At 36.7% G+C, this 16962-nt stretch overlaps 1 protein-coding gene across 5 annotated transcripts in view; it reads left to right on the forward strand.

Moving 5' to 3' along the window:
• Positions 1-16962, forward strand: part of Lsamp (limbic system associated membrane protein) — a 2132018-nt gene that overhangs the window by 1528385 nt on the left and 586671 nt on the right. The window lies entirely within an intron of this gene.

Here is a 16962-nt window from a genome sequence, read left to right on the forward strand (position 1 = left end):
TTTTTTTAGTCTCTTTAATGAGAATGGGAGACAAAATATTCAAGCAGGTTAGAGTCAGAGACCCCAGAAAGAAACAATTTTTCCTTAGCTAAAAGATAGAACTGTTCCTGGCTATATCTGCAGTTCTGCCCTTGCCAAAGGCCAGATCATACCAGAAACATTTAAGCCAAAATGTGTTTGGCTTTACCCTGGTCACAGTTCAGGGGGGTGAAGGAGGAAGTCTGTCCTCTTGTTATATGACATTCCTAAATCACCACTGCTCCCTGAGAGCTAGACTTGATGGGCTAAGCTAAGAGGCATCCGGACAGTCAGTGGTTGGGCAAGCTGAAATGAGGAGCAATCTCCCTTCAGAAACCTCACTTCACCTCTGCCCCACATTCTATAAAGTCCCTAGACTAGCAGCTGAATGGTATCCCACTCCGTGATGTAACTCATTCCTGCCATACAGGAGCTCTGTCTTCTTTCTCCTAGGTTCCCACCTAAAATAGAGAAAGAGACGCCTTTCAAAAATCCTGTTTACTGTGAATTTCGTTCTTTAAATTTGAACTTCTAGTCCCTAATTAGACCATGGGCGTCAGATGCCCTAACTTCTGAGTTATATCCCACCTTTGGCAAGAAAAAAAAAAAGACACTCTCTTTCCAAACCAAAGACACCGAATTTCTTTATGCCCTCTTCACCTAAAGAATGCCTATAATAACTACTTCACAGACCTCCAAACTTAAATACAGAGAAGCATTGCTTGGAAAAGACTTACAGTAGAGTGAATACAGAGAGTATTATAATCCTAGAATTGATAAACATCTCTAAATGTAGCAGGACAGTGGTTTTCTTTCTAGGGTAAAGAGTTGCAAAGGACAATAAACAGAATCTTCCAAGAAGAAGATGTATAATACAGGGGAAATAGCTAGCTGTGCTCTGACAAAACAAAATAAAACAAAACAAAACAAAAACAAACAAAAACCTTGCTGTGGTCAGGATACTTGCCAGGAAACACTGGAGGGGTGGTGGTAGTGGAGTATGTTCAAATTTTTGGTATTTGATCATGCTTTGGAGCGAGTAGAGAATCAGAGTCAGAATGAATGAGAGAAGCCCAAGAGAAAGCATAGGGTAAGAAATGGGCAATTGTGATCACTTGGTCATGCTGTGTGTGGAATAGCAGTGTATATGCAGAGTCACAACAGTGACCATCATAGAAAACACACTGAAATTCCATTATCCAACTGAAAACTCATTTAATGACAGTAGCTTGATGTCTCTCTGACTCCAATCTTCTCTATCATCTCAAGATGAATGAAGGGGATCCAGCTAGCCTTTCCTGTGAGGGAGTTGAGTTTTAGCCAAAATATGATTCCCTGTGAGATAAGAGAGGCTCAAGGTTGTAGAATTGCTCTGTCTGCCGCAAGTCTAAGAACTGTCAGACACTTGAGGTCAGAACGACATTTCTATGCCTATCTGATCATGGATGGATGGAGGAAGGGAGGAAAGGGACCAGAAGGAACATACTAGGAAGGGCCGCTGAGGAACCTCACTGGGAATCACACAGGATAGGCATAGAAGGCATTTTGTGAAACCTGCTACAAGGAATAGAGGTCAGGGAGAAGACATGAAGATTATCCTGAACACTCTTGCCCCCTATGTTGAAATATTCTCAGGTTTCATTTTCTAATTTGGAATCACCCCAAGGTGATTTACAAAACTCATTCTCTAAGAACTATAGATTCCTTCAATTAAACTTCTGTATTGAGATTTATTAGTTCAGTGGTCCACTTAAGGTGGTGTATTCCTTTTTTAAAATCATGTGAAACATTGTAAAATTTCAATTTAGTTTCATTTGTTTGTTTATATTTTCTTGTTATGGGTATTTTATGTGTATGTATGTTTTTGTACTATGTGTATGGTGTACCCTTGGATGCCAGAAAAGAATATTGTGTCTCCGAGAAATGGAATTACAGATGGTTGTAGGCAGCTATGTAGGAGCTGGGAATTGGACACAGATCCTCTGGAAGAAAGCCAGTGATAACCACTGAGCCATCTTTCCAGCCTCAAGATGGAGAGTTGTTCGAATGACTACTGTCTAGTTTTTCATCTATACAATGTTGCACAGTACTTTCTTGCTCGTTTCCTTTCCTACCTGGTTTGAGTTGATTACCTATAACAAACTATGCATATTAGCATAGAGAAATAAGGACTGAGTTCAAAAAGTCAATATCCTGTTTTCAAATACTTGCTTTGAGGTTAGCAGAGCTTCCCTGTCCTTTCTACAGGCTTACCAGGCATTTCAGGCATTTTGTGAGGAACTGCTTCATTTGTTGGATAGTTTTTCACTTTAACTTTTCTCTATAGATATTGGACCTGAGATTTTCTGGACTACAGTTGATAGCTGAGTTCTTTTCTATGAAATATCTGTATCAATACTGTTTAGTAAAGAGAAAATTCTCTTCATTGTGTGGGCATGGGAACCAAGTGACAAGAAGGTTCAATCAAGCATTGGTGCTCTTCTAATTTAATGCATAATGACCTTGAGGATGGTGGCAAATACTTGGTTCAATGACTGTTTGGACCATTCAAAATCAGGCCAAACTGTTCCATTCTTCCTGGCAGGTCACCAAGAAAACAGCACCGAGAGAGAGAGAGAGAGAGAGAGAGAGAGAGAGAGAGAGAGAGAAGAATTTGGTTCCTGGTAGAAATATTTTAAGGGTATATAAGCTATAAACAAAGATTGGACAGTGCCCCATGTAAGTGCAAAGAAATACATAGAAATATTTCTTTGTTTTTCAATGATAATTTGCTAGTTTATCCAATTGGAGAATCTAATTTCTTTTAATGAATTTCAAAAGCATTATTTTATATATTTCTAATGTGATATGATATCCATATACATGTATACATATATAATAGTACTAATGATGGTTTTTTCCTCAAATGGCATAGTTAATTTTGGATCACCATAATTTTCTTCTTTTTTAATATTTTGCAACTTTAATAACATTAATAGCATCATCACAGTTACTGAAATAATGGAGCAATGGTTCAGACTTAGCCTCAGTGGTAGCTGAAGGACTTACGCTGGGCAGAGCTCTGTAATTAGCCCAGCTAGTAAGTTCAGGTGGCACTCATGTGGATGGTCTAATCAATCATGGTCTCAGAGAATTGCTGAGACAATTCAGACAATGAACCACCTTAGTTCTAAACTAAATGCTAAACTATTATTTAGTTTCATTAACGTCTCCTGCCAGGTAAAGGTGTAAATGCACATTAAGTTGAAGGAGTTAGGTTTTGTTTCCATATTTATAGTATAGTAAGTGCCTGAATTCTATTAGGAAAAATAGAGGACTTGAATTCTAATGTGTATCCCATTTCCTGTGATGCATACATAGCTGGTACACCATAATATGTTAAATAATGACATTAAACTATAAATTTACAGTGCTTTAAATTCTTGCAATGACTCTTTTGGCCCAAGCCAAACTGTAATGTAATTAATAAGTTCTGTAGATGTCTCTAACTAAGAACTTGTCATGGCTTTTTAAATTCTGAGTTGCAGAAAATCTTACATTTTCAATACAAAACTATCTTCTCGAAATAATTACCAATAGTGGAGGATGAATATCAGCTGACGCCAATTGCCAGAGATGTAGAAAATGTCATCAGTAAAACAAATATTGGCAACTTGTGCTGCAGTCTGCCATATTAGGACTGGATTACTGCAAAGAATTTTAGGCAGGCAGAGCCAAGAGAATCTCCCTATAGTCTTTCTAGAGATAGAATGGTTTTAACTTACTCTATCTCTGGGCTTCCCTCTTCATGTCATAGAACTTCATTTCTATTCTTGTATGAGTAATACAATCGTGTATGAAAATTTCAGATGTAGCTAAGCCTGCTGAGTAAGCCTCTCAGTGGAACAGATCCCAGGGAGCAAACTTTGTTATAATAATGATCTCCATAATACTGTGACCTTATAAGTGGCCAGTGCTGACTTGGAAGGAGAGACTTTCAATGCAGGAAGTGTCACTGCTATAAGAGAGAACTTCTAAGAGGACACACACTTGCTGTTCCCTTTCAGAAATCACATGTTAGACCAGATCCTGGAAGAAGTTACTTATCTCTCTTAGCAGGCAAGCAAATACGGGGAATGTGGAGTGAAGCAAGAAGAGACATGATGAATATCAGTCGACACAAAACTCTTCAGATGGATCAGATGACACCCAGTGTGTATTTGACTGATCATGAATCATTTTCTGTGACTTGAATTTTGTTGTGGAAAGTTTTGGTAGGAAAAAGCAGTTCAGAATGGTTTTAAAACTAAACCTAGAAATAGAAGAAAGCAAAGAATGTGAAGTGTGTGTATTTTTCAAAGATTTTATGAATGAGCAGTTACTTTCAGGATCGACTCCAGCAGGTAATGTAGGAAGGCTTAAAGAACCTTCTTCAACATTATTTCCACAATACAGTGCTCTTCAGCTTCATTGGAATCTATTGGAATGACAGGACTTTGGGGTTTTTCTTCAATACTATATCTTTTGGCCAATTGATATTCTTGTCTTTTCAATATGCAAGTAAGCCTAAAGTCAAGGTGTAAGAATCAATGGTTTTCTGAAAAGTCTGTTCTTACTCAGTACAATTGCCTAATGAGACTGCTTAGAATCCCATGACTTTGAGTTGTGTTTTAGGTGCTAGACAGCATTTGGCAAAGGCAACAGATATGATCTTGATGTGATGGAAATTGTGTCCTAAAAGCTCAGGAGGCAGAAGCTTGGGATTTCCTAGGCCAACCAAGGGGCGGTAAAAAAAAAAAAAAAAAAATCAAATAAACAAACAAAAACCTGAACAAACAAAGACAAAACCACTTTAGGACTTTGGGCCCCTGACACTGTCAACAGCTTATGTGATGATTGTCCTGGTGTTAGAAAGGCGTTAGAGAATTAGGAATCTGTGTAGATACCTTCTTATATCAGACAGTGGTCCTTAAATACTCCAATTATTCTCCCGTTCCCTTTGTTAAAGCTCCATAAATATCTTTCTGTTCCCATTCAGCTTCTTCAGAGCATTTACAGTTCCTTAATTAGACATATGTCTGCTATTTATTACCATTTAAAAGGGCAAGTAGTTAATGTCCCACTGTTAAAAATTCTCAGTAATTAATTATTAACTAAATAAGCACAGCTCTTCTCTACTTACCTCAATTTCCATAGTGTCTCCCAGTATTTACACATTGCTATAGAGTAATTAAGGGATGGCAGGGGGCATGCATGAGTGCCAGCCTATGGGTGTCATCTGCCTTACAGTAGATCTATTGCTCACCTCTTCAGTCTACAGTAGTTCTGTTTCTATAGGAAGAGGAGAGGAGACTGACCCCACCACCTCTCCCCACTTACTCAGGTCACCAGGGCAGATTTTCATAGGTACACATCAGGTATACAGCTGAACAGGTTACGTTCCTTTCATCTTTTAAAGGGAGTTGTGGTGAGAGAAAACTACAGATCCCAGCTTGCTAACAAGTTTCATATTGATGCTCAGGAAAAGAAAAAAAAAAAAAAAGGAAGAAAAGGCTTTACATAAAGAGACATTTCATCTCCCTGAGATGTCGCTTAGCAGTAAAGAGAAAGACAGTGGATGTCATTCCAACTTAGTGCCGCACCAAATTTGGCCTGAAAGCTATGCTTTGTCCACACCTGACTTGTATTGTGCCTGAGGGAGCCAGAGGGAAACTGCTTAAACAAACAGCTGGTTGTTAAGCTTTCCCTATGTCTCATAAGAGTGCCAGCACTTTGTTCTTAAAAGCTTCTCTCATCCAAGAGACTGCAATAGTTTTACCTATAAAAACTCATTAGCGCTTCTAGCCTCCCTATCAGGTAACCAGAAAGCAAAGCGATCACTCCTGTGCAGATGGGGAAAGCAATGCAGTAGAGCAAATCTCTTTTCTATTTTTGCATGATGACTCAGCACTGTGTTACTGAGTTACTTTCCTGGTTACTTTCCATCTAGGTAAAGCACTAGACCATGAGTCTAAGGAGAACTTCTTCAGAAGGAAGACGCTGTGTCAGTGTTTCTCAACCTGTGCGTTGCAACCCCTTCAGGGGTAGGGTTTGATGCTTTCATGAGACTTGTCTTAGACCATCTGCATATCAGAGCAACATTACAGTTATGAGATAGCAACAAAAAATAATTTTATGGATGGGGTCACCACAACATAAGAGCTGTCTCTCCTACAGGGTTTCAACACTAGGGAGGTTGAGAACCACTGCTCTATGTATAGCTAAAGCAGGGTTTGTGCATGTCTTTGTGTATGTGCTAATTAGTAGGCTAACTCAGATATAAAGGGCTCGTTGCTAGGCTTCTAAATAGTTATGCTTGTGATGAGGCAAAACACACAAACAAAAACAGTGACTTTATTTTTTTTTTACTAGTGGTCAAGTCAGATACACTTGACCAGAAAAGAAGGAGAGAAAGAAAATGTTAAATTTGTAATATCTACTAGCTGTAGAAGGTTTTTCAATCTCTCTAAAGCCTCTGAGTCAATATGATCAGGAATATAATACCTAGTATACATGATGACTACCAGTATTCTGGGACTCTTTTGACTGTGCCTTCAGTCAAGACTAGATATTTCTCATTGTGGCGAACATAAATGAAACCTATTTGAGCCTTTTGTGTGTGATTAAGTTCCCATGCTGTGGAACTCTAATACTCTCTGCCGTCTTCCGAGATAAAATGCCTACAGCAGAAATCTGCTGCATATCTCTCTGCACTCATTGTCAGTAGTTATACATTGGAAGTTTCGAATAAACTATTTTGTTGAGTTTCTCCAGAAGGAAAATACTCTTCTTATACTTGTAGAACAACACATTTACCTATTTCTTAATTTCTGGTAACATTCATTATTTATAATTATAACTTTGAACCATGTTTCAAATTATAAGTCATGCTTACTTGTTATAGAAAAACTTAAATATGGAAACATATAAAGAAAGAATGTTAGCCTAGCTGTGGTGGTGCACACCTTTAATCCTAGCACTTGGGAGGCAGAGGCAGGCAGATTTCTGAGTCTGAGGCCAGCATGGTCTACAGAGTGAGTTCTAGGACAGCCAGGGCTACACAGAGAAACCCAGCCTAGAGAAAAGAAAGAAAGAAAGAAAGAAAGAAAGAAAGAAAGAAAGAAAGAAAGAAAGAAAGAAAGAAAGAAAGAGAGAGAGAAAGAAAAAGAGAAAGAAAGAAACAGAGAGAGAGAGAGAGAGAGAGAGAGAGAGAGAGAGAGAGAGAGAGAGAGAAAGAAAATGTTAAATTTGTAATATCTTTTCAGAGGTAACAACTGAGTCCAGGTTTTTATGCCGCTAGGCAGGTGTTCTACTACTCAGCTAAATCCTCAAGCCTGAAAAGGTCGTTTCAGGTATATTTTTCTATAGGAATTTTCTCTGAGAACATATTTTCCAGAGCCAATGTATTTTCCCTAATTATTTTATAGAAAATAATATGACAAGAATTTACACCACTAGCATCTCAGGAGCTACTCCTCAGAAAGCATGCTTCAGATTGTCACTCATCTTTTTAGTCATGATGGCTCACTTAGTAGTATATTTTAATAGTCTGAGAAGCAGAAGAGAGTTCTGATCGAAATTGTATTCATGACAGCTCATATTCTAGAAGACTCTAAGTGGAATTTGTTACTTTTTTTTTTTTTTTTTGATTTTGTGACAGTTGGGTCTGGAGGTAAAAACAAAGACACCAGTTGATTATGTCTACTTTACAAGCTCCAGCATGCAACTTCATGATGTTATTTGCTGGGGTAAATTATGTATTAAAGTTTGGTGTCTCGCCAGGCAGTGGTGGCACATGCCTTTAATCCCAGCACTTGGGAGGCAGAGGCAGGCAGATTTTTGAGTTCGAGGCCAGACTTGTCTACAGAGTGAGTTCCAGGACAGTCAGGGCTATACAGAGAAACCCTGTCTCAAAAAAACAAAACAAAAAAACAAAAACAAAAAAAACAACAACAACAAAAAAAAACATTGGTGTCTGAGTTACAGAATGTGCTATAGCAGGAGTTCTCAACCTGTGGGTCATAAAACCTTTGGGGGTTGAATGATCTTTACATAGGTGTCACAGATATTAAAATTCATGAGAGTAACAGAATTACAGTTATGATGTAGCAACAAAAATAATTTTAAGTTTGGGGGTCACCACAATATGAGGAATTGTATTGAAGAGTCAAAACATTAAGAAGGTTGGGAACCTCTGTGCTATAGGAAAAATGAACAATATCTTGAGACTGAGCAAGGTCTGATTTGCCTCTATAAGTCAATATTTACTTTTTGCACAAATCCTTGGGTTATTCTTAGACATTCATCTTGATATTAGCTTTTGCTAGATTAAAGAAGACCAGGAGATGTAATCTTGTCATCTTGTGCTCATGTAGTGAGGGTATATAGTGGTTCTTCAATGGCTTGCTGGTATGAAGAATCGATGTGATTGAAGATTTACAAGAATTGGTATTGACAATAAGCTAAATAGCATCAGTTGCTCTTCACTGGGGTCATTTACATTTGACTTCCCTTTTACATTTCTCCGTCCAAGAGAACATCTATTTCTATTTTATTTGAGTCTTCTAAATATCCCTTTGTTTCTGTATCACATGGGCATTTGACATATGTGTGGCTGGAAAAGCACACATAAGTGGCACCCTGGTAGTGGTATTGACATGTAGAGGGAGGATAAATAGGAGACTTTGTGAGGGGGATGGACCGTTTCCTTCACAGACAGACAAACTTGGCCAGCTCTGTTTGCTTTTTATATTGGTCTGGTTAAAGAACCTGAGATTTAAATAGAAAAAAAATTTAATTAGTGAAGGCAGAAACCTAAATTTTCTTCTTACTCTCACAACAGATGCTTTGAGAATCAAAGACAGGTGGCTAAGACTTACTAAAAAGAGCCATCACTTGTCTTTTACATTTCCTTCCTCCTTTCTCTGTGATTTCTTTCATCGCATGTTGCCTTTCTGCATCCTGTTAGATTTATCTTTTTTAAAATTATGCTTACACTTTTTCCTCCATCCTGCTTTATAACCTTTGCTGAGACTCTTCCCCTTCTCTTTATTTTGGTCATGTGTATATTATCATCAGAAAAATTCACAGATGGAATCCAGGAAAGACAGGACCCTTTAAGAAGAAGCATAAGAGCCACGATTTGTCAGTTTTTCATTACAACAGTGCTGTCATGATCATTGCTACCCTGGTCTTAATCAGAGGAGGACAGATGGTACAAAGAGAAATGGGATGTTTTAAGGTCATTTTAATGTAAATATTAACTAAAGGTTGGAAACTCAGGAAGCATATATATGTAGATGATTTTTTATTTTATTTGGTTTTGGGACAGGGATTTTCTGCTTTCTGGATTTCCTAAGGTCCACGTTGTTGAAAATCCAAAGGAGTTTTGTTTATTTGTTTTGTTTTTATATGAATATATACATATATATGAAATATATATATATATAAACAGAAAGGGGAGGAGTTCCAGGGAAACGAAATTAAGAGGAAAACTATTATGAAAGGACTACCAATATTAATTGTGTTTAAAAAGAGCCCTGTCCCTAGCAATTTTAGCTTTGCTGACAACTTTGGAATGCCAGTTATCACTTGCTGGCCACACTTTATATAGTAATCTTATTTTAATTGAAATCTTTTGTATGTATGGATCACTTGTTTGCATGTTGGCCATGTGCATGCATTTCCTTTAGCGGATAGAAGAGAACTTCGGGTCTACTGGAACTGGAGTAATGTATAGTTGTGAGGCACCATATGGGTGTGGCAAATCACTCAGGGGCATCTGGAAAAGCAACCAGCACTCTTAACCACTGAGCCATCTCTCAAAATACTCATATTATAATCTTTAACCCATAATTATAGTGTCTTTTTCAAAATACAGCAAGAGTTGTTCTTGGCTATCACTTTGGTCATACAGTATGTATAGTCCGTACCATTCCACACCAAGTGTGCTGGCTTTCTTAAGCCTTGGAGAGGTAACCACTGCAACAGGAAAGGATTTGGGATAACAAGTTGTGGGTTGACCGTTTCATTCTCTGGCAGATGTAGATTTCCAGATTTCAACCAGAGCTAAAAGAGAGTAAGGAAAAAGTAGATATTTTAGATATAGTGTAATAGTGGGAAAAAATACTCCTTTGGACTTTCAGCAAAGTGTACTTAAGTAAACCAAAAAAACAAAAACAAAACAAAACAAAAAACAAAAACAAAACACAGAAAGCCCATTCCTCAAACAAAATGAAATGATAGGCTCTCTCCCCTTTGCTAAACTCAGTCTGCATGCTTCCTGTTCATCCAATATCTTCATATTCTTGTTATAGTCCATATCAACATTCTCCCACAAGATTCTTTTTCCTTCTCTTCCTCTTTCCTTCATTCAGTCCTAGATATCAACCCCAGGCCCTTTGATAGAGTAAGTAAATATTCTTACCATGGAGCTATAGCCTGATCCTTTCTGTTAACTAACTGGCTGATCGTGAATAGGAAAACAAGAGGATTAATCTCTAGTACCTCCAATAAGCTTTATAAATTTAAATATACGTGAGAGCCATTAACTTTCTTTCATTTTTAATTTAGCTTTCTATCATTTACATGTTGTTTACTTATTGTTCATTTAAACTCAGGGAGCAGCTCAAGCTATTTATCATATTGGAAACATTTCATACTGCAGATGTGCTTGCTCCTATCAGTGCATTACTCAATCATAGAATCTCGAAGAGTGGCACTTTTGCAAGCCAGACAGAGAAGTCCCCACAACTGTCTGTCTCCCAGACACTCCCCACCTGTCTTCTCTCCTTATCAGCAAGATAAGTAAGTGGCTCATATTCCCCATACAAATAATTCAGGAGCTTATCTGTGTAAATGGTAATGGCATAGCATTCACAATTCCTGCAGTTTTGATAGTGTAACATAATAGGATATGAGACACCCCCAAAGTGCATCCCAGACAGCACTATTGTTAAAAGTGTTAAATTACTCTGGCTTCCTAGTCACAGAAATATTGTAGTTGGTACCATTCACTCATGATTGTTCTTTGTGTTTTTCTCAGCTGCATACCTCTAGGTAGCAAATGCATTACTTTGAGTCTGCCTATCTGGTACATAAGTCTGCTTGAATACAAACCCTTAGCCTCTGAATTCAATGATTTTTGGAGTTCTTTTTATTCCCACTTCCTATTGATTCACTTCTTACAAAAGAAAAAAACCACATCTCATTGTTTTTCACAATGTTTCTATATCTGAAGTCCTGAATCACAGTTATTACACCTGCACCAAGCTCTAGAAAATTTCTTATTTAGAGGAAGCGAAACAGAATTGCCATCCATTTGAATACCTATGAAGAAGACAAGAGTCAAAAACTTCCAGAAAAATATGGCCTATGTCTTTACATTATATTTTGAGCATGGCATTTGATATCTGCACCAACATGCACCATTTCCACTCCTTTCATAGATTCATGCCTTTTGAGACTAGCTAATGAGAAGAGAAGAATCATCTGGTTTACTGAATTAAGCTAGGTTTTTCTCTACAGAGATAAGGAGTAGTTGTTACTATTTGACATTACTGTCATTGTAATCTTAGTGAAAGTTTATCTTCTGGTGTGGCACTCTTAATTAAATGACCACTAGTTATTAATTGACCCCCTTCCATTCACCTATTTATACACCATACACAGTCATACAGCCTGCTCTTATTCACTCATATATTCATTTGCTCATTTTACATGTCTGTGCACTCACTCTGTGTCAGATACCATGAAAGGAACAAGCAAGGAATTAGAACGATACATTAAGGAGTTCGCAGTGACAGTCTCCTCAAGGCACTTATATCTAGTAATGACAGAGCATACTTTCAAAGTGTTAGCAACTCCTGGAAGCAGAAAGAAATCAACAGTTTTTGAGGCTGTAAAAATAGAAATAATTCCTGCATTCATGCCTAGATTACTACTACAGATGAGATACTTAACCTCTATTTTATATTTACAGCTAAATCTGAAACATGCAACCAATATAATTATGGAACAAATGGAATATGCATATTCACTCTTGCTGTTAATTATCCACAATAACATTACAAATGGTAGAATGAGTCATTTCACCATTAATTATTGCCTATTTTTGTTTTCTTTATGAGAGAATTAAAATTTAGGGAAAAGAGTTTTTCTTCAAACACCTATTTTATGGGAAGAAGGGAGCTCTGACTTTATTGTCCTGGCCTTAATATCATGTAGATCAGGCTGTCCTCAAACTCAGATCCTACTGGTTTTGCCTCCAAAACACTAAGACAAAAGGTGTGCACCACATTCTCCAAACATCTTATTCTTGCTCATAAAAGTTTCTGAACTAAACTTTGAGTATTACACTTTAATTTTCTTAATTACTTCTTTGAGACATTTACTACATCAACCCTGAAAACATGTAAAATAATATTGCCATATGTATTTCTATCCATAAATATTTGAGAGTCTATAGAATTATTTAAATCATATATTTGTAGCAAAGTGGACTTGGTTAATGCATGTTCTCTAAGTGTGGGCTGATTTAAATTTATAAATGGATTTTTAAAACAGCTTGGAAGTGAAGCAAAACCATCCCAGATTAATTGGCTATCATTTAAATGTTCAATGAACAGGTGTGGAAATCTTATCTAGCTCTCTACAATGCATTTATAGTTATTTTTCCAGACCTAGAACCCAGTTTTTATTGTCTCCCATTCTTCAGCCTCTTCTTCAGTGGACATGCCTTTTCCCCCACACACTCTCCACTGGTTCTAAACAGATGCTTGAGTTTCTTTTTCATTCATCTGTCTTATTTCTCCATCTCCACTTCCAGAACTAACCCACGTAGTCTCTTGTATTGTTACTATCTGTGTAAGCATAGCCCATTAGTACTGCTGACCACCTGTGGACTGACTACAGTAACGGAGATAGAGATGGCATCCACTCTCAAGGAATTCCCTTTTATTAGATAGCCACTATGGCTTTGTTAAGTTTCTGTCCATTTAATAAAATGTCTCACTTCTCAAATGAGTCTCTTTACTTCTATGAAGAATAGTCGCTTCTGTGATGCTTTCCAGAGCATGTAAGTATGCATGTTATTAGTATGTAACATATGAATTTTTGGAGGTATTTAATATTGCTAAATAGAAATTCACCCATTGTTGCACAAAAGTAGGAATTACTATTCTTTTTCCTACCCATTTTAGTTATTACATAGGAAATTAATTAAAGAGAATATTGACTTCTGTTAATCTGTTATTGATTCTAGAAACAATTGCTAAATTTTATTGTGATAAAGTACATATGTTTATCAAGACACATTCATTAAGGAAGACTCCTACTTCCCTAAGAAGCATGATGAACATGCTTTTGATATAAAGCAACAAAATCCTAATTTAAGGATTAATTTAAGGAGTTAGAGAAAGGACCTATGGAGCTGAGGGTTTTGCAGCCCCTTAGCACGAATAACCATATGAACAAACTAGCACCTTCAGAGATCCCAGGGTCTCAACCACCAACCAAGGACTGCACATGGTGGGTCTGATTGTTCTGGCAGCACGTGTAGAGTAGAGGTTTGCAAATTCGATCATCAATAGGAGGAGAGGACCTCGGCCCTGTGAAGGTTCTGTCCCCCAGTGTAGAGGAATGCCAGGGCCAAGAAGTGGGAGAGGGTAGGGTGGCAGGCATGGGGAGTGGGGAGGCAACAGGGGTTTGTTCTTGTTGTTTTTGTTTGTTTATTTGTTTGTTTTTAGAGGGGAAACTTGGAAAGGAGAAATTTACATGTAAATAAAGAAATTATCTAATAAAAAAAGAAAAAAAATACTAGAGAAAGCTAAAGTATAATAATATAAAGGCTAATGAAAGTAAGATTAAGTTCTGAGTTGACTTGCTAATAATTTTGAAACTTTGAAGAAGGCTTTTAACCTCTGTATCTCAATTTATTTGTCTTAAATTAAGTGATTTGAAATAGATTGTCTTTCTTTAATAGTTGGGATGGCTTTTGAAACTAGACAAAACACAGTCATCTTTAAGATTCTATTAAAATCAACACTAGGATGCAGTGAAGCCTAGGGGGTTCATATTCTGTGTCTACTCTCTCAAAGACAGTTTCTGCTTATCATCTAAAACAACATCTACAATTATCTTGATGGTGGATTATTTTCTCTTTCTACCTTAAGAGAAACTGGCTGGCTAAGCTTGGCTTATATGCAGTATACTCTCTGGTCTAAGTATTCTGGCCAGAGAGATGGTATATAGTAACTGGAACTTTAGGTCTAATACTGGTTTCTGAACCAGGGACATTAGAGAAAAAGCTGTCCCAAAGGCAACAGTGTTTTTCACCAGGTAAGATGTGTAAAAGTGCATGTATTGTACAGGTAAAGTATACATTAGTCTACTTTCTCATAACGAAGTGTAAAATATATAGAAGAGATACTAAAAAGAGGCACATTTCTCATAAGATTTTATGATGTCTAGTATTGTTTATCTAAAAACTGAGGCAAACAAAGTGAATTGGTTCATTCAATCAATTATGCATATATATTCAGATATGTATAAGTCCCATAATATGCACACATATGTATCTAAATATATATGTAATATACATGAGTGCATGTATACTCCCACATGAATTTTAGCTTGATGTGAATAAATAATAAACTAATTGTTAGTAAGCTAAAACACATTCATCTTTATGATTGTATTGCTTGAACAAGATCCTGGGATATTTTTGTTCATGATGTAAAATATTCTTGCTGATTTTCACCATAATATGAAGCCAAGTTTTTTTTTAATGAGTGTTCTAAGTAAATGTGTATAAGTCTTGCTTCCACATCAAATTTGGCCTCTTCTCAGCCAACAGTTTCCTTTTACAATAATTCTCAGGAAGAGTCAAGATCATAATAGAATTGAAAGTATAATCTTGATGAATAGGTTCCATATTGCCTGTTTGATATTTAAATATATTAGTCTAAATTTGTTCTAATTGTACATGTAAAAATCTCAAATCAAATCCATATTTACTGTCTGAAGCACCACTTTGGCTATGGACAGTGTACGTCATGAGTCACCAAATGTTTTCTACAATGGCATAGTGTATGAAGTACATTATTAAGAAATGACAGAGTTGAATTTTCTACTTTGGGTTGCTATTTTATACAATGGAGATATGAGCTCAGATGATTCATAGTAAGTGGTTTAATTCTTTTTATTAAAGATAATTACTATGCCTCAAGGAGTAAAATCACACAAATATGAATGTCATGCCTATGATTTCACAAAGATAATCAACTATACCACAAGCAAATTTTGAGAATTTACTAAATATGTATATATTATTACTCTATTGTAATACGACTGAATATATATAGCCTTTACTTAGTTCTATAGGTCTGTGAATAGTACGCTTGTGACTAGAATGAGACACCACTGAAATAGAGAAGGAGAAATTAAATATTCACAGAGAAAAGTCAGAGACTGGTCAGATATGTCTTGAGAAGACACACGAGTCTTCAAGTATTAGAAGTGATCAAGTCAATGAACACAATTGTTCAGTAAAAGTTTTATAATCCACACATAGAACATAGCCCTGGTGGAAGCTTGTAGTTAATCAATGCAACTTAATCAATTATTCTATCATGTGTCATAATTACCAATACTTTGAGACAGAACCTCATATATTTTAAGCTGCACATAAACTAAGAATGTAGGTGAATATATCTTTGAACTTCTTATTCCTGCCTTTACCTCTTGAGTGGTAAGATCATAGGTGGGCATGATTATACTTGGTTTTATGTAATGTGAACATTAATCCTATGACATAGTGTATGGTAGACAAACACTCTATCAGCTGAATTGAACTTCAGGTGGAATCTTTAGTGTGTCATCATGTGGCAGGATGTAAGTTGATATCAAATGACCAGTACCAGTACTTTATTGCAAATCTGTATCTTGCACATGATTGAGAAGTTTTGGAAGCCGAAGCCCATCAGAAAAAGCCAAAACTAAAGCAGAATCATATCACTAATTGGGTAGATCTGTAGACACAGATCGGATTAAAGAGATGGACTGCTATATGCAGGCAGATCCAAACATGGCAATTAATATATCTGTATAGGCAATAACAGTAAACATAAAATTGTAATAAAAGTAGAACTTAAGGCATATATTAAAAAGTAGAATAATAAAATGCACGCTTTAAGAAAGAAAAGCAAACAAACAAAAAGAGTAGTGACTGGAAGAGACAAGATTATGAGTGAATGGAAATGCTCCTGACGTGGGTAAGCTTGCCTTGAAACACGACTCAGTTTCCTGTTCTTAAATGCCAGTGGTTGACATATTCTCATCTCTGCTGGACTAAAGCTGCTAAACAAAAAGAAAATATTGCTTGAAAACAATACAGTGGTATTACAAAGCAACAACAAAAGGAAATATATGTAGGAGTTTTTTGGAAATTTGTAGAAAGTATTCACTGTGTTCTTATCTTTTTCTGTAGATTAGCAAGTGATAATGCAAAGAAAGTTAATTTAAGCCGTAATGCAGCATTTATATTCAATTTTGTACTTTCTGGTGCTCATCGCTTCCCTTTCTTCTCATCTGATCACCAAACTCATGGATCTTGCTCATTGAGCAGTCTTTACCATCTCTCAATATTTTATGCATAAGTAATTCTATCATGGAGTTCGGGCATGCCAATGTGGTTATGGATGTGTTGAGACATGTCAGAATGGGTGACCCACAGAGCTGTGTCCTGCTGGTTAGTGGCTTTTGCTCAAGTGGTATATAAACTCTTCGATCAAAAGGAATTTATTCCATGCCTCCACAGATCATGTATATTCAATTTTAGAGATTAGAAAGACAGACTCTCCAGGGACTGAAGGAAGGGCAAGCCAGTCTAAATATAGCTATCTCCTAAGAGGTTCTGACAGTACCTGA

Source organism: Mastomys coucha, unplaced genomic scaffold, assembly GCF_008632895.1.
Source record: "Mastomys coucha isolate ucsf_1 unplaced genomic scaffold, UCSF_Mcou_1 pScaffold12, whole genome shotgun sequence".
Classification (NCBI taxonomy): domain Eukaryota; kingdom Metazoa; phylum Chordata; class Mammalia; order Rodentia; family Muridae; genus Mastomys; species Mastomys coucha.